This window comes from Cryptomeria japonica, chromosome 5 (genome assembly GCF_030272615.1).
Source record: "Cryptomeria japonica chromosome 5, Sugi_1.0, whole genome shotgun sequence".
Lineage (NCBI taxonomy): Eukaryota > Viridiplantae > Streptophyta > Pinopsida > Cupressales > Cupressaceae > Cryptomeria > Cryptomeria japonica.
Genome location: NC_081409.1, coordinates 202552486 through 202578162, shown reverse-complemented (window position 1 = coordinate 202578162; position 25677 = coordinate 202552486). Strand labels below are relative to the sequence as shown.

The 25677-nt window shown below is 35.8% G+C and overlaps 1 long non-coding RNA gene across 1 annotated transcript; it reads right to left on the bottom strand.

The window, feature by feature from the left end:
* Window positions 1–534: 534 nt before the first annotated feature.
* LOC131043068 (uncharacterized) lies at window positions 535–16566 on the bottom strand. The gene is made up of 5 exons (XR_009105352.2): window positions 15977–16566; window positions 15777–15896; window positions 15511–15605; window positions 1191–1262; window positions 535–885 (listed from the first exon to the last, which is right to left on the bottom strand). It is a non-coding gene; the product is annotated as an uncharacterized LOC131043068 (long non-coding RNA).
* Between the last annotated feature and the right edge of the window lie 9111 nt (window positions 16567–25677).

Genomic DNA, 25677 nt, shown 5'->3' with positions numbered 1-25677 from the left:
CTGGCATGTCTAAATTGTAGCCTACAGCACCCTTGGACATATCGTACCTCTGCACCACCACGTGCCGAGTTGCATACAAACGAATAGAAAGTAGATAAAGAACAGAAGTTTTTGCTGCACATTCAGAGTGTTCATCAAGAGGTATAGCAGCATGCATCATAAACCTCAATCATTCAAGGTCAGTGACAAATGTTGGTAGCATCTTCAGAAGGAATGCAGTTACATGAATAGGTCTCCATCCCAATTTGAATTTGCATGGGAATATTTATTTTCCAGCATGATCTTATCCAGTTTTGGAAACCACTGGTTTGATACATATGAAAGCTTACTCTAATGCTATCTCTAGGTGCTCAAAATAACAGCATATTTCCATGGGAATTTTCCACACTGGCATACTACTCATGGTTTGCAAATGTACTAAACATAAATATAATCCTCCAAAATGTTTCCTTCCAGACAGGCAAGCAGATAACATGAAAACAAATGTGACTTTGGTTTTCTGCCCTTACGATACATCTTTCCAAATGTTCCTTTCACTAAAGGATGAGCTTTTTTTATTCCTATTTATTGCAGGTCATATTTGGGTCACATGCTCTGTTTCTGATACATTGATTCATATAAATATTCTTTAACACTTAACCAATAACAAAAAAAATCCCATTCATTACCAGTTCCTATTTGAGTTTATCCAAGGCCAAGATAATCAAAGGATGTGATTAAAATTGATTAACTCTCATAGGAGAGAACAACTTGATTGAAGATATTAAGATAGTAAACAAGGAAAACAAAAGTCAAATGTAGACTTTTGTAACCAACCATAAACTGTGACAAATTTCAAGAAGGCCACTCTTTTCCTGCGAGAAGTTTCTTTAACAACCGCATTTCCTGTAACAAAGAATCATAATCCATTACCTCATTACTCTAAACATCTTTAACCCCAAAGGGAGTGCCATCCATCTCATATTTTCTTCAAAATAAAACGGAGCTTGCCCTATTCAAAGAGATGTCTCTACGAAACAACATAAATCCAAAACAAAGTCCTAGAACAACAGCTAATGGACTGATCATATCCATCTAAATTATTTTCTAAAAATTTGCAGCTGTCCTAGAGAGAGAACCTTTCACAGAGGGCTACAATTAAGTGCCATTTGTTATTAGTGCACAATTAACAGAAGGACTGGATTGTATACCTTCAAAAAAATGAGCAGTAGTTCCCTTGCTCTAAGGATGTCGAAAGAGCATCCCCACATGCATCTTCAAAGCTTGACAAAAGTCACACTCCAATGTTAGTTACAATGAAAAACTGTTCCCTCAGTTATGACAGTAGATTTCACTTTAGGAGTACGTCTTCCATACTTGACTTTTGCCATTATAACTAAAAAACACAAATTTCATAGCATTTGATGAGAATCAGTTAACCTGGATTTTGAGCTTATAGAAACAAAAATACATATGAAAAGAAAAGAACAAATTTCCATTATTGAATAGAAATCAAACACCTTAGATTTCTGAGTTTAGGATCTCAGACAGAACCACTTGAGTTAAAAAATAAGCTAAGTATAATTCAGGGCATCTATGAGATGCAAATTTAGAAGTAAGATCGCTGGACTTAGTTCAGTAAAAAGTGCACCAAGATTGACTGTTCTTGAGCCCAACGATGAAGAGAAATAAAAAATAGTGCTTCCACAGCCAAGAAATTCAAAAATAGCTGAAAAACATGAGTTAACAGTTGACAAAATGAAATCTAAATGTAAGAGAACACAAGTACCTAGTAGTGGCAAATACTTAAAACAGTTTTAGTTAAAAGATTCTTGCAAGCCATTTGAGTTAAAAGACTCTTGCAAGCAATATGTATTGTAGCCATGTAGTAGTGAGTACGTACATTTTTGGTATAGTAATAAAAGTATTTATTGTGTAATCAATAGGTGAGTAATGACAAAGATTTAGACGTTTGGTAAATACAATTTGAGATTAACATTTTTTTATGGATGAATATTATAGTTGTTATAGTTGATATTGACCCCAAGTTTGACGTTGCTGCAATTGCCTAAATTTACTACCTGTTAGGAGACTTCATATCAATTCCTAATAAGTATATTCCATACTTTAGAGTTTTTGCAAGATTAATGATAATGTGATTGTGATGTATGCAACAATGGCGGTCATAGGATCGAACACTAGGGGAAAAAATACAAATAGAGTACATTGATGTGATAAAAACAAAAGGATGTGACAATGATCACAAGTTGTAGTTTCTTCTAAAATTTTAGATTATATAGACCATAGTTGGACTACTCGCGACTCGGCTCGACTCGCCAAGCCCCTGAGAAAAAAACTCGGCAAAAACTCGGCAACATAAAAACATGCTTAATTTTAATAAAAAATGCATTTTTTTTGCAAAATTTAATGAGAAGATGCATCCAATGAGTCAATAAATGATAACACAAAAGAAACAAGCTGATTCTAGATATATTTAAATGCAAAGTGTCTACAAAATCACATCCTCATGAGGAATGCTGATGGCTGGAAGCAAAATAGTAAATAGTTCTGGTAAAACCAAAAGTAAATACATCATTACAAATTACAATTACAACTTCCTCTTCCCAGCTCTAGCTAAAACTAAGGGAGAGGTAAAACTAGAGGGTCTAGTCCTAGAAGTCTGTAGTGGGCGTGACTGTGCCTCCTCGCTCGGTATGGCTGGCTCATCCTCCATCCTGGATGAAGCTATGTCTCCACCTGCTTGTGGCACTGGCAATGACTCCTCATCCTCATCCTCTTCCTCCTCAATGTCATCCAACATGAAACCAAATCCACCCCCCTCCTCCTCCATAGCTTGCCTCTCCAAATCAATGTTGTCATCCTCATAAAACAATGGAGGCTGCTCCTGTGATGTCCAATCACTGTAAGGATCTATATCATCCAAGTCAAGTGGACCACCTGCTACTTCCTCTACCTTCCTTACACGCAATCGAAGATTATATTGCACAAAGACAAGGTCATTGAGGTGTTTTTGAGCTAGCTTGCTCCTCTTCTTCGTGTCGATGGCTTCAAACAAGCTCTAATTGTGCTCACAACTCGATGAACTACAAGGTTAACATAAGATTCTGAGGGCAATTTTTTTGAGATTTGGGGTATTTCCACCCCAACTTTGCCACCAAGCATCTACAAATTAAAATTAGGTTGAAAGTAGCACCCCTCGCCGAGGTCTAAGGGTGAGAAAAAGAGGGGTAGAGAGATAGGTCTAGATCTTGGTGGAGATCTACAAACGCGCAATATTTGAAATTTCATCATTCATACTCATAGTTTCAAACTTTCAACTCTAAAATGTATAATACCAGGATTTCTTCAATGTTAATTATGTTGTTATATGGAGCCTAATCAGACTCGGAGGTTAAATTTTCCCTACTTCCATCAACGCAGTTTCCCCCTATATTTTTTGACGGGGGTTTGGGGGCAGCACCCCCAAGTTGGGGTCAAGGGGCAAGGCCAAAAATACTTTTATTATTTTATAAAGGCGTCGGGTGTTATAAAGTATAAGAAAGGAAAAAGACATATTGAAATGCCACTTATACTTAAATGTTATATTTCATGTGTATATTCTGATGAAGAGAATGAAACTAACCTGAAAAAACAAAACTTGATAATTTTTTCACATGTTTGGGCCTCTTTTTTTAGTCTAGCCGAGTTTTTGCTGCGAGTTAAAATCGTAAAAACTCGCAGAGCTCAAAAACTCGGCGAGTTTAACTCGCCGAGTACTTTGCGAGTGTTCCATCTATGATATAGACCATTATGCTTAATATTGCTTTGTGCTTATTCTTTTTCATTTTACATTCTTGAGTAGATAACAAAGCTCCATAAATTGTTGCATAGATCATTTGGTCTTGATTGTCATTGGATATCCTAATTTCACAAGTCCATACTTCATCCCCTCAATATTTCCAAGCTTCTCACTATAACCCCAATTTAATTACCATACTTAAACTGAATAAATTTAAAATATACTTAATTAATTGTGATAAATTGATATTCTTTTATTTATACAACTAAAAAATTAGACTATTTGTTGGTTTATTTAAACAGATATTTGTTTATTTATTTAAACATTTAAAAGAAAAATTATATACCATAAATTCAAAATGAGGAAGGGTCAAATCAAATGAATAAAAAAGAAAAAAAAAACTATAAGAAAAGCGGTCGCATAAATTTTAAAGGGGAAAGATATTTTTTAAAAAGAAACGTGAAATCCCTTTTGAAGAATAATGAATGAATGAATGGAGGAATTTTAATGACATTCATAAGACCCAACAATCTAAGGGACTAAGAAACAAAATTAACACATTTTCAAATTCCTTTCAATGTCAACTCTTCTATTATAAATCTTGACCAAGAACTCGTTGTTTTGTGAAGCATTGTTTCCTCGAATAGCTCGTTCACTTGCCCACCTTCATGTTGTTTTCGAACTGAATAAGAATATTCCCATATGTTGCACACTTGATGATGAAGTAGCATTCAATTTCAACCACCCCTTTGCTACAAAGATGCAAGTTTTTTTTTTCCAATCTTCCTTGGGGACTGTCTATCTACTAATTTCACATCTAAGATGATGAGAACTGGTCCTCAATTCTGCAATTAAAATTTTAACCTTTCCCTTAGTTGCATCTCTCAAATAGGCTTTTTCATCATGCTTCCAAATGGAGTTGAATTCTTTGACATGGTGCTCTTTTTTTCATCCAATTTGCTTTTTCCACATGATAATCTTGAATTTTTCTAACACCAACTTTTTAATCTTCTTATTAGTGGTAGGACATTTTTGCAAATTAATGTCCCATTTGTCCATCCATTTGCTATTTTTCTTCCTCCAAGTCTTCTTCCTACGCTTTTATTCCTCCCCAACAACCATTATAGGCCAGCAATGCTTATCCATGTTTTCAACTTTTTTAAGTAGCTTAATAAACTTATAAGATGTACGACACTCAAAACTTGTTTGATTCCTCTTAGAAATGTTGCGACTAGCTTGATGAGACTTTTCCAAGGGCATGCAAGCCAAAAACAACACTTTGACCAGGCATGAATCCTCAAGGATGCCATGTCATGCTCTTTGTTCCCAAAACATGGTACAATACTCTTACAATTAATTGCGACCACCTTAGGCACACCTATGGAAAACTTAAAAAGTTATGACAACATGTGAAAAGGGCTCTAAAGGCTTTAATAAAAAATATTGGCTACCTTTGATAGATTATGTGGTATGGCCACCTTAGGTGGTATATGGTACGACTAGGTATATGCCTAGCTGAAAATAAATATTCTTTTAATCACTACACACACAGCACATAGATTTTGTGTTTTTGGCATACACATCATTGATATTTTTTTGTTCTTTCCACTCGCACAAAGATCTTCAATACAAATCTCTATTATTTGTATTTGCTTGCAAATGTCACAAATTATTTAAAAAGCTCCATACCTAAAAGAAAATACCCAAACTTGTAAAAATAATAAATCTTTCAACAAAAATTTGTTACATACAGTGCACGCGTGAAATCTGAGTGATTCCACTTCGAAATTGTTGCATCCCTCTTCCAAACTATGGTTTTAAATTTAATGATGCAAATGTATGAAAGGCCGAACATTGATAATTTTTTGCTTTCTTATGTAAATGGGTAATCTTAAGTCTAAATTTATAGAAAGACATGAATGATTATGATTGGCTATATTCATCTTTTATTTATGTATATATATATTCATGCAATAGATGAGAAGATTGGCCTATCTATTTTTCTTATGACCAAGTGGGTGCAGGATAAGCTACGCCCTCAGGAGGGAGGGAGAGTATCATCAAGGAGAGGATTGCAGACTTTGGAAGAGATCAACTTGCCATTGAATCCTGTGCCATAAGTTAAAGTTTTTTTGAGTGGTCGTCACCTTGGCCATCTTGGTGGTTGTCTCGCCTCATCAGTCCTTGGTCGGTTGGCCTCATATCATTTTCCTGCCGTATGGGTTGCCATTGTGTTGTGTCCTTGTGTTTTGTAATTTTAGTAATTATGAACGAATTGAATGGTTAATCATCTTTTGGTTAGACTTATTAATTTATGATGTTTATATACATATCTAAATGTATATCCAAATATAAGACTATATGCCATACATACGTACAAATACATATATACGTATATGTATACATCCATTCTATCTTTATAGAATAATGTACGTATAAATACACATATATAAATATGGATGCAGGTATGCATATAACTTACACGTGAATATATATTTATAGAAATATATTTCTTTTTGATCTCTTAAACATTAATTGGATTTATTATTGGCTTGGTACCGAAGGTGCTTATGGTATAGGGAGGTGGGGTGGAGATGTTATACCATTTTCTCCACACCACCCCTCTAGACTACATGGTGAATCAAGAGGGGGAAGGCGTTACTAATCTACATGGGCAAACCTTAGTGATGGGGTGTTCATTATTCATTCGCGCATGAGGAAGGAGTAAAAGATATCGGAGACTTTCTCCTACGAAGGGAATACTTTTGCCTTCTTTTGCATTATTACTCCCTGCCTTGAGTTCTTGGTATGTTCATTCTTCTTTCCTCAGCTTAACTGGAGGAGAAGAATCGCAAGGGCGTAGATATCTCATCAGATCTGCGGACACTGTTTACCAGAGAAATTGTCCATATTGTTTCACACAGTTCAAGCATGTTTTATTCTTCATCTATTTAATGGAAGCATTGTATCAGATGTAAATAACCAGATGACATTAAGACTGAATATGTTTTAAAAACCGATTGGCATATTGCTGCAATTATGTTTGTTGTTATACAAGAAGTCAAACTGAAGGTATGTTGCCTGCTTGCCCTGTTAATGGCACGACAAAGCATCATACATTCGGCATAACTTCTTATTTGTAATACATGTGGATCATGAATGCAATCAGATCATATATGATTGAAATACAGAGATCAATCATGCATTGTCTAGACAAGTGAAAATATTCTCATTAAAGTAAAAGAAGGAATCAAAAGAATCAAACTCTATAGCTAGTGCAAACTATGATGCTTATCTATGTTACTTTGTCTTGCATCGCTGTGGAAATTCTGATTTGTGTACCGATGCTTAACTGATGCGTAGAGACTAAGAAAGTAAGACTTCTTGCGTACCTATGCCAAGGTATGACAAACAGCTGTAAACCTCATTAGCAAGATTAGGTAAGACATGCGATCAAATAAATACAACTATAGACACTCATATTACAATTCTCAGTTCTGTAGAAAATAGTCTGATCAATAATGCAGCAAGTAAAATTGAATCTAGATGGAACCAAGTATGAATATCTGAATCTTTATGGCTGTTACCTTAAGTCTAATGTTATGTTCAGATAGTTTGAAGTCATTGATTAGATTATTAGGACCTTCCTTGGGTCAGCTATATGATTTCAGTTAAGGAGTGGTTAGTTAATGCCATATTACCCTGTGAGTCATTATAACCGTCAATGTCAGCAGATATAAGACTCTTGATTAAGAATCCAATGGGATAAGTGATCATCTATAATATGTGAGTTAGTTGTACTCTAGTGTGGTCAAGTAGAATAAGGGTGGTGAACTCTGACAACACGTGTGCATTTTTAATGAAACCTTGGCCAAGGTGGCACTGCATTTAGCATGCGACTGTCAATTCACATGAACCAGATACACCTCTAGTCATATGGTCATACTAGTTAGGAGGTACCTATAGTGTGTGACCAAACACCAGGCTCAAAAGGCAAAATGGCATTTGGTCTAATTTAGGTTTGCTACCCTCGTGAAGGGTCGGGCCCTTCCAGATGAAAGAGGCACAAGAGACTATCAGGTCTATGGTTGGGTGGAAAAGCCCTTAATGATGTTCTCCCTCTCCTAGACCATGTCGAGGCTTGTACCAGTTATCAGAAGGAAGATTATTGAGTTGTATTCTCTAGAATCTTACTTTTCTTTTCAGATGTTTTAGTTTAACTACTTTTCAGTTAATTTAGTTAGCTTTCAATTTCTAATGAAAGTTAGTTAGTCAGTTGTTTTCTTTTTCAGCTGACGTTAAAGTTAGTTGTTAATTCATTCATTAGATATAATGATAGTTATTGTTTCCTTAATTAAGTTTAGTGTTTGTTCAGAAATCGGCTAGGGCAGATCTCTCACTATTGAAACCAATTTCCCATAAGGTTTCCATCCTAGGGATTGAAAACTTGAACAGCAACTTAAACTACCAAAAAGGGTTTCACCAAAGATGAATAATCTAGAATAACTCAAACAAGTCTATTTAGTCTCTTTTATAAAGTTTTGGGGGAACTTTCCAAGAATTAGATTTTAAAATCACTTTTTAAATATTAAACCTTTTTACTCCATAGACATGACTTTATTTAACTATTAACTTTTTCGACACTCTAGTCATGTCGAATTCACCATTATAAATAATTACTATAAGTTGTCTTTTAATTTTTCTTTTTTGACAACTTAACAACTTAATTATTACATTATTTTCTGCACATCTAGCCAAGGTTGTGGAAAATACCAAAATATCTTGGAGGTGAAATTTAAACACGCCAACATTCTCTGAAGCTCACTGCAGATCAATCTTAATAAAGACACTTTTCAAAAATACATTTCGCCAAGATGTTTGAAATACACCCAAGAAGTCAAAACTGCTATAAAAAAGCATCAACAAACTCACCTTGATCCCCTAAACAACAATGCCATTAATTGAAATCTATTCCAAAAAAGTTGGCCCTCTCCAAGAAAGCTAGAGCTAACAAAGATGTCGGAATGACCAAAAATGGGGACATTGCAATCCTCCCTCCTCAAAGATTGCTTTTCCTCAATGCCAACTCATACACTAATTGATCTTGAATTAAACCCAACATGATTCTAGGATACCAAATCAATCTGAGGAATATTCCTTCACCACGATTCCATTGCTCCACTCTAATACAATCATCCACTGCAAATTTGTTACACTATGAAGCAATTCCACCAATCATGTATATTTGTGGGTCCCAATTTTTCATATCACCATACACACTAAGGCTGAAAGGAAGAACATCACCCCTCAAGTTACAATCACACATACCCCTTCCAAGTGGCTGATACAAAAGATGACAGCAGTGTTAAATCTGAAGATTAAATTCATAGCTATCTTGAGAATGCTTCTGCTGTCATAAACTCACAACACCTCATTAATACTCAACCTTGGTCCAAGGTTATGCAGTGCGGTAGCAACTTAACCATGGGAACAATCATTAATCACCAATATGGAAGTTAAGAAATAACTTAACCAGGACTGAAACTCTGTCAAGCTTGTGAAGAAAATAATTGTTCATCCACTAATAATGAATGGAGAACAACAGATTGGGTATTGGAAGAATTTTTCATTCAATATCCTCCTCAAGAAAGTGAGCAATACAAACCAGACATTATCACAATGATCTTCCCTAAAAATAATCTCATAGTTTCTGAAATCATCTTTTCAATAGGATACATACAATGCAAACTCAACATTCTATCTTGATTCATGATATAAAATTCTCTACTCACCTTGTGTCCCACCATTGATATATCTAATATCTAGTAGAGATGTCTTCATGATGCAAGGAGTTGTAGGACTATCATGGAATGTCATATCTTGTATGTAGCTTGGCTCCACAAACAGCATGTCGATAAGCTATCAAATCTTGCATATCAACAAGGTAATGCCTCTTACCAATGAGATCCTCATAGAACTTACTAATCACCTCATGATATTAGCTCTTTCCCTTGTGCACCAATGTCTGCCCTATTACCTCTTCAAAGACCGAAAATTCTTTACCAACTACAACCGATAAATACTCCATTCCTTTACCAAAAATACTTGCCAATGCACCTGTATGTAAGCAACTAAAATCATGTGATGGCTGATTGAAAGGAGGACAGCTGCACCAAATCTGAAATTTTGTCACATGACCCCCATAGAATAGTCCCTTTGTTATCATGAACCTCCAATATACCCAGTTGGTGAACCTTTATACAAATATTCCACAATGAAGTATCTCCAACAAGCTCGGTTTGTGCCTCTCTATTATTCATGTGATCTCCTTCATAGATAGGAAGATGCACAACACAACTTCTTAACTCTAGATAATGCTCTTGGCTCCAAACAGCCAACAAGTTCGCCGTCAATATCTTAGAGGTATCATCACCTTCACCCAAATTTAATATGATGGAATGTACAAAGGTTATGATATTCTTGGTATGAACATCATTAAGGACAACCCAAAAGGTTTGAAACATGATAATTATCAATTCCAAACAAGCATTATCTAGTATAATGTAACCAAACTTGAACTTTGCAGAAATCTCAAGTATAGCTACCCTCTTAACAAACAATGGACTACTGGAATGATCCAACCCCTGAAAATTCTCCACAATCAACTAGAAAACCTCCTTCATGATCCTACTACTCTAAGGTTTCCTTGGAGCTATTATTCTAGTGATCTCACTTAATCAAGATGTAACATGACACATCACGCAAGGCTGATCCAAAGTGTGATGATATGATGAAAGAATAAGTATCCGGTAGAATACTGAGAGCAAAAACTGATACAAACTCCCAAACTCAAAATAAACTTATCAACAAAATAGTTCTATCAAGATAATGTCTCAAAGATAACCAACATCAACCGGTTTGACTGTTATACCAACTTAACAGTAAACAACTTCAATCTTGTAAACATCGACAATGCTTAATCAAATATCAACATTTCCATCTCTCATACTTCCAATTATCATGCCTTAATCAAATCAATAAATAAGATCATAACCACAAAAGCATTCACCACTTGACAAAAATATTTATACGTGGAAAACCCAAATAGGTAAAAACCACAGTGAGATGAGACTCACAAGGATAGCTATCTGAACTCTTCTGAAGTTCGCCCTGTTAGGAGCCAAGTCTATTAAAGCTTTACAATAAGTCCTGTTAAGAACTAATTCTGTTAGGAATCACCCGGTTAGGGGATTTTACAAATATGCCTTGATAAAAAGCACAATGCCCTGTTAGGAGTAACCTCAGTAGAAGGTTTGAGAATCCAAGCTAATGGACCACCTTGTTAGAGGATTTAGAAAGTAACCAAGCTTGTTAGAGCTTACCCTGTTAGGGGATTTTAATTCTGATGTAATTGTTAGAAAACAACAAGTTTTCTTGATCTGTCTGAATAGCACTACATCTGCTTGATCAGATCCTTCTTAAGCTTCAATCTGCTTCTACACAAACTGCAGATCCATTCTCCGGTTAGGCAACCACACACTCAACTAATTTCTACCAACTTTGCCAACACCTTTACACACAACTTCATCGACCTTAAATACAAATCAAATAGGTCGGTAACATAACAAAAACCTAATTCTCATCATCGAGATTACAAACAAGTCGGTACAATCTTAACCATTAGAAATCATAACAATCTCTTCACATTTAACAAGAAAATTCCAACCGCTCCATGATCACCACTTCATCGGACTTGTAACTCATCACACGCTATGCATTTGATGCAATCCACTTTGCTCATTTCCAAGACAATCAAACGCGCCAAAATAACTTGAACTTATCTTCATACAATGACCATACGTGTCACTATCATTACCGCTCAACATCAAATCATAAACCAACAAACTTGATCGGTTAGGGTTTAACAAAAAACAACTAGTAGGGTTTACCGGTTTACAAAACATAAAAAGGTTTAACCTTAAACACCGGTTCAACTTACAAACTACCATATACCGGTTTACAACAGCTTCCACAAAGTTTATCATACCAGTTACAATACAAAAGCAATATCAAAAATATCATCAGCAAAATCATGAATACCATTCACCGGTTCAATTGACATCAATGACAACATATCATTAATGCAATCTATATGCAAAATGCCAAGTTGCCAACAATCTAAAAAAACCAACAAAGTGAACTCAATACCATAACAGGATGAGAGAACCATTGTTGTCTTAACTTGCAATTTGTGATTCTTGTATGGAGGGCAGCTCTTTATTCTTGATACCCAATATCTACATGGAGCCCCCAGATCGCGTATTCTTATGTGTAGACATGCATAGATTCTTTCACCTTTCTTATGATGCATCTTTTCATGAAGACTTCTTTGTAGTGACAAAGTACAAAACATCAATTTTCTACTCTCATGGTCCCTTACATGCCTTGGATTATAATCCAGAAGATGGTCAAACTGCTTACCTTCAATTGCTGGTTTGAGAATTGCAGCAAGCTCAAACCCAACAGTTTGCTCAAGTTTATACTCCTCAACATGAATTAAAACACTCTGTTCATAGACAGAATTAACATCATCAAAATGATTAAAAAACTCATCAGCAGATGATCCCTTACATGCCTTGGATTATAATCCAGAAGATGGTCAAACTGCTTACCTTCAATTGCTGGTTTGAGAATTGCAGCAAGCTCAAACCCAACATTTTGCTCAAGTTTATACTCCTCAACATGAATTAAAACACTCTGTTCATAGACAGAAATAACATCATCAAAATGATTAAAAAACTCATCAGCAAAAGTGAAGTGGTCATTGGGTTATATGGATCTTTACTGTCTTGAGACCTTTTCTCTCTTTCCCCTTTGTTTGCTGAAAAGTTTTGATTCTACTTTGACTCAAAATCCTCTTTAGTGAAAAAAACTTTTTTTTAAATCTTTATCAACACCTTGATTTGTCTAGTCACCCACTAAATGATGCATTTTAATAATCGCAATAGCATTGTTTCTAGCTATTTTCGGTAGAACCATAGTAAAAAAAAAATTCTGCAACTGCTTCATCTTTCGGATTTGCCTACGCCTTAAAATTCTCCGTATAAATGCTGCCTCGACAGTATTCTCGATGCTTAACCATGATTTAGAAGTACATTTCTGCTTAACCGCAGGTTACAAAACCCCACTTTGCAGTTACTGACAAACTGTTTGAAGCCCATTTTACTAACCCTAGGGTTTTTGAGTGTTTGTTTGTAATGTCCCCTACTAGATATAGGCCTTTTTAACAACAATTACCTATTTTAAATTTACTTATGACTTAAATTAATTTGCTTGATTAGGAGACAATTTCCATTCTTAACTTGCTAATAGTATATCTGAAACAAATATTTATCACAATACTCAATGTAATTATCCTTGAATCTAATATCCTACTAAAATCAAGAATTCATAAATTTATAAATCAGAAATAGGGATTGAGACTTACCTTGTATTGGAGGAATGGAGACCTATAAAAATAATCTACACACACGAAAGGCAAACACCTACATACATATTCCATTATTATAATTATATCTAACCTATTCAAGCAGATAGAGTTGGATAGTTGGAACATGAGAGGGGTTGCGTGGGTTCGTTGTCTACCAAGCCCAAGGAATGTTGCTTCTAACCTCCTTGCTAGACTTGGCGGCCCATGTAGCTTGCCCTTCAAGTCCATTACCCATACAAGTCTTACCTTGTGGATTTGGCATAGAGGGTGTAATCTGGCTCCTTGACTCCAAGGGTCCTTATGACCACTTGTGAGCTCCTCATTGCTACTGGATTACACCTCTATCCATTCTAATGCAAAAAACAGATAGACATAGGAATATGAGACATGAGAGGGGATTGCGCAGGTCCGTTGTCTACCAAGCCCAAGGAATGATTGCTTCTAACCTCCTTGCTAGACTTGGCGGCCCATGTTGCTTGCCCTTCAAGCCCATTACCCATACACATCATCTTGTGAGTCTGGCATAGAGAGTGTAACCGGGTCCTTGACTCCAAGGGTTCTTATGACCACTTGTGAGCCCCTCATCACCACTGGATTACACCTCTATCTTCTTCCCACAAGATGCCACAAGCAAATTGGACCACTTCTTCAAGTGCATACACCTCACATGAACTAATTCTATATAAATATTGCTACTGTATTTACAAACATATTCAAATATATATTTATTATACTATGCAAAACGGTCATAGCCACTAGGCATCATTTAATCGGTAGCATTTAGATAAATAGTATGCAATGCGTCATATATAGGGAACGCATACCATAGTTCCCACTATGCATTTGAGTCTACTATTTACTTCATTAATTAACGTCCAAATCTCATCTTCTTCCCTCTTTCGATCCTTTTGGTCTAAGTGAATGCTTGATGATATTCTGATTCGATAATCACTGTTGTGTATGCTTCTTCCTTTCTTTTCCATAATCCCCATGCATACCACCAAGAACAAGGATGTTACTATCTGTAACTTAATTACAGTTCTGATCTAATCTGATCCATGGTGCTGTCATCGGAGGCTTTCGATTCCTTTCCTTTATATCTCTCAATGTGAGGGAGAGGTTACACCTCTTCATCATGTATGCCCTTTGGCAAGAGACATACCCTTTCACCATTAGCACCCTTTGAGAAAGTGCAACTCTTCATTATTTATGCCCTTTAAAAGGGACACAACCTTTCACAAATCAGATCTGCACTTCTTCTTTAAATCAGATCTGCACTTCTGATTCCCAAATTATCCCCGCTCAAATGAGGTTCTCTTCTCCCTTTTATATCTCATGTTTGAGGGAGTCACAACTTTTCATTTTATGTCTTTTGACCATTCATTAACTTAATTAAATTTATATTTAATCATATTCTTTTATATTTTAATTTTAATTTTTCATATTTTAATTCTATTATTACTATTTATTATTAAATTCTATTTCAAAGTGGGGACATTACAGCCAAGGAGCCAAATTGCACCCTCTATGCCAAACCCACAAGGTAAGACTTGTATGGGTACAAGGGTAAGCCACATGGACCGCCAAGTCTAGCAAGGAGATTAGAAGCAACCATTCCTTGGGCTTGGTAGACAACGGACCTGCGCAACCCCTCTCATGTTCCAACTATCCAACTCTATCTGCTTGAATAGATTAGATCTAATTATAATAATTGAATATGTATGTAGGTGTTTGTCTTTCCTTGTGTGTGCAGATTATCTTTATTAGTCTCCATCCCTCTAATACCAGGTAAGTCTCAAGCCCTGTTTCTGATTTATAAATTTATGCATTCTTGATTGCAGTAGGATATTAGATTCAAGGATAATTACATTGAGTATTGTGATAAATATCTGTTTCAGATATACTGTTAGCAAGTTAAGAATGGAAATTGTCTCCTAATCAAGCAAATTAATTTAAGTCATGAGTAAATTTAAAATAGGTAATTGCTGTTAAAAAGGCCTATATCTAGTAAGGGACATTACATTGTTTTTCAATGAAACGTGTGTTTTTTCAGCATCAAACCCTTAGGTCTCCGTATAAAGGCTGCCTTGACAGTATTCTCGATGCTTAACCATGGTTTACAAGTACATTTCTGCTTAGCAGCAGGTTACAGAGCCCCAGTTTGCAGTTTTTGAGGAAAAGGCAGGAAAGTTTTAAAAGAACTTCGCCAAGAAAAGGTAAAAGGAAAGAATGTCGGGCAAACCTGTCCCCGCAGAGCACTGAGCAGAACCCAGGAAGCAGAAAAAACCTCCGCTGTTCACGCATCCATTTCTCCCATCCACCTGTGTTCTACCACGCCTTGTATAAACGGAAACATAAAATAAGTGAGTACACAAATTAAATTACCGAAGTGAGTGAGTTTAAAGCTAATGAAATTACGGTCACAAACGTGTCAGAACACTTGCCGAGTGATACAAACATCAAATGAAGAGAAACAAAAATCCACCTGATAAAAATAAAATCACTCACGTTTGCCCACGCAAGTTTTATTTTTTTTCAACTGTTTCCCGTCCTTAAGATCTCCTTATGCAAGTTGCAACAGACAAGCTTCTGACCCGCCCAGTTTTTATTTGCACGCATACTCCCGGCCTGTGCCAAAAATGAAAGTCTTAGAACAGGGTATGGACGTCCATCAAAACATAACGGAAGAGGGATTTTTCTGATATTACATTTGGAAATGCTCTAGTAGACATTTCTGCAAAATCTGGAAGCGTAGACAAGGCACGTGAACTGTTTGACAGAATGCCTCACAGAAATGTGGTTTCGCTGAATGCTATGATTGCAGGATATGCACAAAATGTGTTTGTTTAATTGGATTTAGAAACTTTCAATCGAATGTAATTCGCAGGTGTAAAGCCAGACTCCGCAATCTTTGCCAGCATCCTCCCTGCCCGTGCTTAAATGGAAGCTTTGGAACGGGGTATGGACATCCACCACAAGGTGAAGGAAAGGAATTATGTAAAATGGTATAGCTGCAACTGCCCTAGTGGACATGTATGCAAAATGTGGAAGCATAGACATAGCAGCTGACTGTCAGTCAGTAAACACGAATGGTTAACACCAAAGTTTTGTGCGACAGGTTCTTTGCGCCATGGTTTCTTGTACGTCGCTCATGGTTTCAAAGAGCAGGTTTTTAGATTGGTTCTTTCTGCAATTTTGAAATTTTTGGTTATTTATTTGGTCTCATTGAGAATGGCAATGTCTTTGGAGTTTAAACTTTGTTTTCCGCGACACATGTTTTCCCCCATCGTGGGGTTTTAGGTCGGGCCAGGCCTGGAATTTGATGGTCTATATGACAATTTAAATTTTTTTTACTAGTCCTGATTAATTCGCATATTCTATTTTTAGTACTTGCCGGCAAATACTATTGTAATCAGTTTTTCTTTTTTACAGTTAACTAGTTATTAAAAAATTTAATTTGAACCAATTACAAATAAGGTTTTATTTTTGTTTTTAACAACCAGATTAATCAAATGTTGCTTAATGAAAGGCAAATTTCACGCGACTCCTGCATTTTATGGAAGCTTGACTTTACCCAGATCATTTCCGATAACAACTGTCATATTAAAAAGCGAAATTGTTGTTTACCTATTTTCCCGCACATTATTTTTTATCTTAATTATTATAATTTTTAAAATATAATCATTATTTGAATTAAATCGTAATTATTATTAAAACTATACTAAAAACAAGGTACACTATGTCGCACTTGTTATAAAATTGTATATATATAATACTTCAAATTGTTAAAAAATATTATAATTAAATAAAATATAATATTCTAATTTATAATATTAATATATATTATTTTATAATATTTATTATAAAATATAAATTGATTTAGAATCTTTTGAAAAAATAAGATAATTATTTCTAATTTTTTTAATATTTTAATATAATTTTTAACATATTTTCTATTTTTTATATGAATTTAAAAACTAATGATAATAATAAATAAAATTTAAAATGCTGACATTTATTATTAATAATAATTAACTGATTTTATTTAATATTAATATGTAATATATATTTCTATAATGTTTATTACAAATATATAGAGAGAGAATCTTTTCAAAACAGAATATAATTGTAAGGAAGATTATCAAGAACATTTTTAAGTATGAATTTAGAAACTAAGTAAATTTAAGATTTTTGTATATATCACTAATTTATCATTTTTTTCTAATTTTGCATTGTTTTAATATATATTTTTTTACAATTAATATTTTTGTTAAAATGTCAAATGAAATGCATTGAAATAACCAAACCATTTTTAAATTTTCATAAGACAGATAGGGGTGACTGTCAAATTCCAGGCCTAGGTCGGCTTTACGTTCTACATTCATTGCCCCTATCTTTTCAAATGCATCATTGTACGCTTGGTGTTGATTCTCCTCTCTTGGGCCAACTTGGCCTATGGAAAATGGAATTGTTTATGCAACAAACTAAAAAGCACTGGTAAGACCTTTTTTCTTTTTTTGTTTACATTTATTAAATAGATTATAATTCAAAACACATTATGTTCTCATTTTTAATCTATTTAACAAATATCAAAAAAATGTCTTGTCAATACTTTTTAGTTTGCTACATAGACATTGTCGATAGAAAATGAGGTTGACATGCTCAACCAAGGGCAAGGTGAAAATGAATTTAATGTAGCCCCTCAAGTTGTAATAAATGAGAGCCAAAAGGATTTTGGAGATATCAATAAGACTTCATATAAGAGTGTGGTTAATTCATATGCAAATTGTGATATTTGTATGGCCACAGTAGCTTTTGTGCAAAAGCATGGAGGAATTATCCCCACCAACACAACCTTGGTGGATGGAAATAGACTTTTAGGGACCTCCACAAACAGAAGTGGAGATAGAAGCATCCTCAGAGATGGATATTGTGAAGAAGGAAGCTCTGGTAATGCCCCCTCCAACCCTAAGGTCCTCTCCATTTCTCCCAATGATGATATCTTGAAATCTCTAAAAGAAAAAGAAATAGGGCTTAAGAATATAGCTACATTCTTTATTTGTTTAGATGTTAACTTTTTGCCTTCTCAAAAAATTTTCAATGATTGGATTGCTTCAGTTTAGGGAAACATACAGGAATTCATGTGTTTTTCTATTTAATGGTTCAAAGAGGTCTCTTTGTAGTCTTATTTAGCAATCACGGCATGCAAGAGAGGGTGATTTAGAAAGAATTTCAGAATTTAGGGTAGTCCATGTTCTGTGCCCTTTCTTAGTCGCCTAAAGAGGATTTTGGTGAAGTGGTTGCTAGGTTTACTCCCAATTGGGTAGAATTGAATATCATTCCTCCTTGACTCTAGAAATTCATTCTGAGCATGCTAAAACCCCTAGGGAATGTAATGCAAATTGAATAGTCTAGGATGACTCTACCCCCATTTGAATGCTAGCATTTTGATATCTTTAAACCCAGATGCAAAAAATCTTGAAATAATTTATGTTCAAGTGGAAAATAAGATTATTTCCTATAAGATTGAACTTCTGGGCTCATTAAATTCTTTCTTTTGTGTAAAATGAATGGATATCTAAGAAAAGATTGCCCTAAAGCCATTGTCACACTGGCTAGGGTTTTCAACCCCTCTAATACTAAATGATAGACAATAACTTGTCTAGAAAGGAAGATAGTTCAAAAAAAAATAGACTCCTCTAAAAAAAGGCATTGTTTTTTAACTAATGGTGATAAGGAAATCAAAGAGGGAGACCAATCGGTCTCTAATAAGATTGTGAAAAAATGTATATCCTTGGTTGACCCTTTGTTTGAGGGAGAAATAGAGATTATCAGAGCCAATGACCCATTTTCTCCCAAGGACAACTTTAGCAAACCTAAACCTAAGTAGAAGCCTAGAGAGAAAGGGCCTGCAGGGCCCAAAAATGCCTAGCAATTAGCTCTTGAGGCCAGTCAAGATGAGGCAGAGGTGGTCAAACAAAATTTGGATATAACCATCCTCCAAGGAGTGGAGGATGGGGCTAAATCCAACTACTCTAATCTAAAACTAGGAGATGATACCTTTGGTAAAGAATTGGTGATGTCTTGTATGGATCCCCTATACTCAACTTCTAGTATGGACATCTCTCCTTCCCTGCTAAAGCCAACATTAACTAAAGAACATAGTATGAAAAAAAAACTTAATGATAGACCTAAGAAGCTTGACTATAGCATGGAGAAAAATATCTCTAAAAGGGGAAAAGAGGATAAGATTCCTAAATGTTTTGATAGGCTCTACAAGAATCAGAGAAGTCCCACCCTTCCTAACTTATAATAAATTGAAGATTGGTAGTTGTAATGTGAGGGGGAGATTATTCTGATAGGAAATATGTGATTAGGTCTTACATGAAGAATATAGCCTACCTAGATATGTTATGTCTATAAGAGATTAAATTTGTAGGGTTTCAAGATGAAACTATGTTGAACTTTGTATGGAACAACTCAAAAGCATTGGCACTACCATTATCCTCCACCCCAAGTGGATAGATAGCATCTCATAGTGGGGATGTTAACCCTACAATAGGTTGATATGAATTTTCATTACTATTGGTGTTCAACCTATTGGCATTTTCTTGACATATGCTTCTAATTTGCCTGATGTAACCCTGAAGACACACTTCTTAGGGTTGAGCCTGACTTGGAATTTCTCCAATCTGTCAAAAATCTTTTCTAAGATGATTAGATGTTCTGCTCGGGTAAATGATTTAGCTAGTAAATCATCCACATAGTCCTCCGTGAAGGTATGCATCATGTCATGAAAGATTGTTGTCATTGCTCGTTGATAAGTTGCCCCAACATTCTTTAAGCCAAAAGGCATGACATTCCAACAATACGTTCCCCAAGGATAGGTAAATGTTGTTCTATCTCGATCCTCTGGGGCTATCTTGATTTGATTATAGCCCGAAAAACCGTCCATTAGTGATAGCATTGCATGGCCTGCTGTAAGGTCTACAATTATGTCGATACTTGGCAAAGGAAAGTCATCCTTTGGATAGGCTTTGTTGACATCTCTAAAATCGGTGCAAATACTGATGCTACCATCTGGTTTAGATACTGGTACGATGTTGAAAATCCATTCATCATAGTCGATAGGTCAAATAAATCCGACATCTTTCAGCTTAGCTTTGACCATGAGTGCTACATGGGGATTCATCTTTCTTAATTTTCGCTTGACTGGTTTAGCTCCTGGAGCAATGGATAAGTGATGCATGATTAACTGTGGATCAATCCCGGGCATATCTGTATACGACCAAGCAAAGTTGATCTGCTTTTCTTTGAAAAATTGGATAAACTTTGGTTTTTCTTCCTCTATCAAAGATTCTGCAAAGTGTATGTTTTTGGCTGCTTATGTTGTACCAATGTTGATTGATTGAGTAGGCTCAATCAATATGGGTGATCGCTCCTGATAATGTTCAGGAAGAGTGTCAAGTCTCCCATCTTTAGGTGTCTTAAAAAGGTTTTCACCTTCATATGCATCCTTTGTTTTTACTTTTTGTGATCTATTGCTGCCATTGACTGGTTTTCAGCAGTAGATCCTTTATTTTGTTCATTTTTGCAACTAAGAGACTTGGCACTCCCCTAATTGCAGATGTCGTTACTTCTTTCACTAGTAGAGTCTGTTTCTAGGTTGATGGTACACAAGTAATGGATAATGGAATCTATCGTTTGGGAAAATTGGTATGTCATGACTTTCAGGTTCGTCCCAATCTATGAGGTCAGGAAAGATAAGTGGTAAAGAGTCATTAGGTGGATCAAGTTCAGTTGTTGTAAGTGTTAGGATGGAGGTATCATTGTGGTTGGTCGAGATATTAAATAAGTTAAGGATTTCATTGAGGTCTTCGATGGTATCATCTTCTGTGTAGACTTGCTCGTAATGTCGCTACTCATTTTCCTTGGCGTCATAGATATTTTGTGGACCAAATTCAAGTAGTCTAGGTTCTGTGTTGTGTTCTTCTTGAGAGATGAGTGTATGAATGTCATTTGCAACAATATCTTCAGTAACATTAGAACAACTTCCCCATTCATAGTCATTTGAATCAGTCTTAGAGGTATTATCCCAGATTCTGGCAGTGTTGTGGATGGGTATGTTGTAGGGTGAAAACAAGTCTTTGATGATTGATACAAGTCTGATAGTTTTCTTTGATTCTGTGTCAGATCCTGCTTCCACTCTTTGCATTTGTTCATATACTGTCTCTCCTCGGGGAGGAATGATGTTATCAGGAGGTGATTCCTCTTTGTCGGACACTAGTTCTTGAACATGATGTACTTCGGAAGTAGATGCTTCCTTCTTTTGATTGATGGGCTTCTCTTGATGTTGCTTTCGTTCTTGATATTCACATTCTTTGCGTAGTGTCTCTGTTGATTCAAATAGTGCTTCCTGCCATGAGTCCTCCTTGTATTTCTTCTTTGCCTTCCACTGAGGTTTTTGGTATTTTCTTGGTGTCTTCCTGGGTGGTAGAGTGTGTTCATAGCCCAATCTTGTTTTGTCTTTACTGAATTGTGAAGGAGGATCTAATGGTTCTATGACGCCTTCCTGATGCTTGTCGATAGGTCCTTTTCCATTGTATCTCATTTGTTGCATGATCAAGTAGCCTTTTCTATACAGGTGTGCCGGTATAGCTACTTCCATAGTAGTTAATCTGTCTTCTTCCTCATCCTTGTATAGCCAACTAAGGATGTCCTTTTCCTCTTATTCATGTGCTAGAGTGCCTAGTTGGATAAATTTGCCATCAAATTTGGTGATGGGTTGTGTTGCTTGATGCGTTGATGATGTAGGTAATCCATGAGATTTAGGTGATGCTGGTAAGTTGGCCAAACACAAGGGTTCCAAAGAGTATTCTCCCATGCCTTGCTCTTTGATTTTTATTTTCTGTTTGAAATCCATAGATAGTGGTTTAGACTTTTCTTGCTGGAGATCTGGTGTTGAGGAACTTTGTTTTTCTCTATTATGTGGAACCAAGTTGTCTTGGGTTGCCCCCATAGCATTACAGTGTTGAAAAGGGTTATGATCTGCTGATATAGAAATCTCCTGTCCATTGTAGGGGAACTTAACACATTGGTGATAAGTAGAAGGTACTGCTTGCATTTCATGTATCCAAGGTCGACCCAATAAGATATTATATGTGAGTTCTATGTCTAAGACTTGGCACATAGTGTCCTTTTGTATTGGTCCTACTTGAATTGGTAACATTACTATTCCTTTGGATGATCTCTCTTCATCATCATATGCTTTGATAGTGATCTTTTTGCGTGGATCAATAGATTGCTCAGAGAAGCCTAATGCACAGATAAGTTTCAAGGTACAAATATTGAGTCCAGCTCCTCCATCTATTAATACTCTTTTAACTCGATGCTTGTAGACCAAGACTTCAATGTGGAGTGGAGTATTGTGTGGATGGCTCAATGAGATATTATCATGCTCAGAAAAGGTAAGGTTATGAGGCCCTGTCATATGAGCCACGATGGCTTGGAATTTGTCAGCATCCAGATCTTGAGGTACATTTGTTCCCAGTAGAGCTTGTTCCAAGATGTCTTTGTGTTTTGGTGAAAGTTTTAGCAACTCCAGTATAGATATTTGAGTAGGAGTTTTGCGCAGTTGACTGACTAGATCATATTGAATTTTGGGTATGGTGTTTGTTGTTGATGTATGCCCCTTCAAGACATATTTTTTAGCTCTGGTGGTTACATTGATGGATTCATGTTCACGCTTGTCTTTGATCGTAATGGCGTTTACTTGATTGTTCTCAGCTGATATATGATTGATGGTGTTACTGTATATGTGATTGATACGAGCTCCATGTGTATCATTTGAGATTGAAGCTCCATCCTTGTTGTAGTTTGGAAGAGGATTCTTAAAGGCTCCATGGTTACCATTTGTCTTGAGACCATCGACTATTAAATCGCCTCTATCAATCATGTCTTGAACAATGTTTTTCAGTCTCATGCAATCATTTGTTTGATGACCTTTTTTGCGATGAAAATCACAAAAGTGTGAGTCATTCCACCAGGGTTGTTTGATTTGTGGTTCAAAGTTGTTGATTGCTAGTAAGGAGATAATTTTGTTTGCCAAGAGTTCTTTGAATGCTGACTCCAATGATTACCCTAGTGGTGTGTAAATGCATTTTGGAAAGTTGTTGGTGTTACCTCATGAGTTTGTATTTGGTCCTCGATTAGTGTTATTGCTTTGGATATTATTGGTGTTGTTTGTGTTGAGATGATCTTGATTGGTATTTGGTGCATAAGTGTTAGTGTCTTCGGTGCAGGAGCACCTAGTTGAGTAAAAACTCTCCTTTTTGAGTATTTCATTCTTTCATGTTTGTAATGTCTTGTGTTATGTTTATAATTTTGTTTTAGGTTGTTTTGTGTCTTTTCTAGTGGTTTTGATCTCATTTTGTGCTCAAGAGGTCAAGTTTTGCCTTTCAGGACTTGAGTTGACAATTTTGGCAAAAATGTGTAAAATTGCCAAAAAGGTCTCAAAATGATTTCCAAAGAATTGAAACATGTTTAATAAGTGTTTTTAAGAATTTATTAGGTTTTTAGGTGAGTTGAATATGTTTGGTTGTCCAAGATGTCATTTTGTGCAACAAAAGTTGCTCACCTTGTTGAAAAGTTGTCATTTTTGAAGTCAAAAATGTGAAAAACAATGCTACAACAATATGTCTATACAGGAAATCTTAACTAACTCAAAATACCTTTAAATATACAACCCTCTTCCTTGTATAGGGTTGGAAAATGTGGAAACAAAGTCTTTCTCAATAAAAAAGTGCAAAATTCTAGCTTTTAATGTGTTTTTCTCTCTTTTAGAGCAACATTCTGTATTGTAGCCCATCTAGTCCGTATTGTACCTTTTGGGAAGTGTAAATATTGGTTTCCCAATTCTATTCAATTGATCATTGCACTGGTTTTCCTTTTTGCAAGTTGGTGAAATAAAAATTCTTTCATTCTGTGTGCTCACTGCCCTGTCAAGGGTTTGTACTCCATAATGGATCAACTTGACTGAAAAACTTCATTGGGCTCCCATGGAGGAGCTTGGTCAAGTTTATGAGAGATTTTACAGTGTAAATATTTTCTTGTTTGGCCAGGGATATGCACAAGGAGTTTGTGTGAGATCCTACTAGGCAAGTTGAGTGGGTAACTTGGCTAGTAGTTGAAATTATGAGCAAAATGTTGTTCTCAAAGTCTATTTGAGCTAACAACGTTGGGAAAAGGTCTGCACCTTCCCTATGAGTGAATCGGAGCAAGTTGGAGCACCAAACTTTATTCATCTTGCATCTTAAAGTGTCAATGTTTATGAAGGGCAGTGAACTCCCCATTTTGGGAAATATTATTTTTTTTGGCACCAAGTTTGATTTTGGAACCTTCTATGTATGAAGACCTAACTATACTTATTAACTGCAAAGTTATTGTGTTTTTTTAAGGATTTTTGACATTATGGTGCAGGCAGTTTTGAAGTTCTAACCCAATGTAATGCAGTCCAGACAGTGAAAACTCAGAAAAAACAGTGATTTTGACAGTGTTTTTGTTCTTTTTCAGTTTGTTTGCCAAGTGTTTGTCATAATGCTTGATTTTTAGTGGCAGGGCAGTCATTGGTATGTTCTACCAAAGGTTTGAACTAAGCTTAGGAGTGAGATACTTTGGTGTAAGAACTAAAACCCTCACCCAACCCTACAAAAGTGCCATAAATAGTGGACAGTCCTCATTTTGCTTTAACAGTGGGCTAAACCATGAAAATATATTAGCATATACCTCTAAAACACCATCCAAGTCAATTTTGTTGGAGGAATTTCCCATCGTTGGGTTGGGTGAACGAAAAGGTGCCAATTAGCCCTCCACGGGCTACAAGCCTTTTGACTGCAAAACTCACACTTTTCAAGAACCCGATTGGTTTGGGTTTGATAGAACTTGAAGAACCTATGGATAGCTATCTAGGGACATTGAAGGACACCCCTCCACCTTCTTCATAGTATGACAAAGACATTTGGGGTTTGTAGCCTAGCAAAGGGATTGAGTAAGAAGACCAAAAATGCTTAAGTACCCCAAAATTACACAAGGTCAAAGACAATACTTTTGCCTAGGTTCCTAAACCATTTGGAGGAGCTTGTAATGACAAAGAAAAATCATAATAATGCCCAAAGGACAGAGGAATGTGTAGGAAAGTATGTAATGGTTGGATATAGTCAATAGTGGATGAGCAAGGGAATGAGCTCACTCAAAAGGGGAGTTTGTTTGGAAAGTGATGCATGAGTTGCTTGGCATTAAAACCTCAAGAATGATTTTGCAAACATATACAATAGCCTCAAACAAGTCTTTGGGAAACAAATTGAACCATTAGACTTAAACATCCTTGTTGAGCACTTTCTAGCAAACTCCC